The following is a 1,261-nucleotide window of genomic DNA, read 5'->3' as shown; positions in this document are numbered from 1 at the left end:
AAGTCAGTTTTATAGCTCCCGACAGTGAACCATGTACCCTTGGAATTGCAACTTGTTGCCTCTAGGGCACGCGAGCTGCCTAAAGAAACTATAGAGGAGAGCAAGTAAGAAGACAAGAAATGCCCTTTAGTGTGAGGATTGAGGTCTTTGTTTTCGCCCAGAGGACAATTTACTAACACAGCTATATTCTAAGAAACTACAAGTAGAAGTGGGCAGATTCTCTGCTGTTCTGGTGCATGAATTGTATTTTTCTCTACATTTGTCCTGAAGGATGAGCAGGGGACTGGAGGATCCCATTTCAAGTCTTAGGACTTTGCTCCTGATGTCCTACATGGGTCCAGTCTCTCCTGGAGCCCTGGGCTTTTCTTTTCTCAGTGAGTCACCCTTTTTTCTTGCAGACTGAACATCTTTCCTCAACATTGTCTATTCCAGGTCTGAAGGAGATCTCGTCCGGTGCAGGCAGATAAGGACCAAGAGGGACCATTGTACATTTCTTTAAGTTGCAAGGAAGATTTCAACCACTGTGAAAGGAGGGTGGGCCAAACATTATTCATCTGCCTCCAGAGTATCTTGGGTTCCTCTCACACTTTGAAGGCCCTTCCTGAAGGGATTTCGTGGTGTTTTGCTGAAGACCTCTCCTTAGAACTGCAGAAAGCAGAGCCAGGAAATGGTGAGTCCTGGATAAAAAGGGTTCTCAACCTTAAATTTCTGCCATAGAGTAGAACTTTTGTTGATTATTTTTTTCTCAGGCGCATCAGGGTTTGTTTATTTGATTGTTTAAAATAGACTATGTCATAAATTGTAATGGTTTTGTCATTATTTTACATGTTCTTCTCTCTTTTTCTCCCTTCCCCATTGTGCAGTGTACCCCTTGTCCCAGTATACATGTAACACTTAATGATATATGCATTTTGGACCTTTCTTCCCGTCATCTGATGTAATGCCGTCTTTGTTATCCGTCCACTCCTTTTCCACTCACTCTTCCGCACCCCTGTATCTGTCCTATTTGATAACATGAAGTAGTGAATGTAATACATACGTCAAGGAACCAGTCAGAGGTCTGATTCCGTGACTATCATTTGTTCGTTTTCTCAGTCTTTCCATGTCATGTTTTGTTCTTGTAACCATTGTGGGACATAGTACCACTCTGATCCTGACGATGTTGTGTGTTTTAGGAGCCATTGTTGTCTGAGGACCTAGTCATCCTCTTCAGCCAGGAAGAGTGGGATTTGCTCAGCATTGCTCAGAAGAATCTCTACAT

Source organism: Elephantulus edwardii, unplaced genomic scaffold (genome assembly GCF_000299155.1).
Source record: "Elephantulus edwardii isolate Elephantulus edwardi_28Jun2011 unplaced genomic scaffold, EleEdw1.0 scaffold00462, whole genome shotgun sequence".
NCBI classification, from domain to species: domain Eukaryota; kingdom Metazoa; phylum Chordata; class Mammalia; order Macroscelidea; family Macroscelididae; genus Elephantulus; species Elephantulus edwardii.
The sequence above is the reverse complement of the archived record's forward strand: the minus strand, read 5'-3'. Positions refer to the sequence as shown.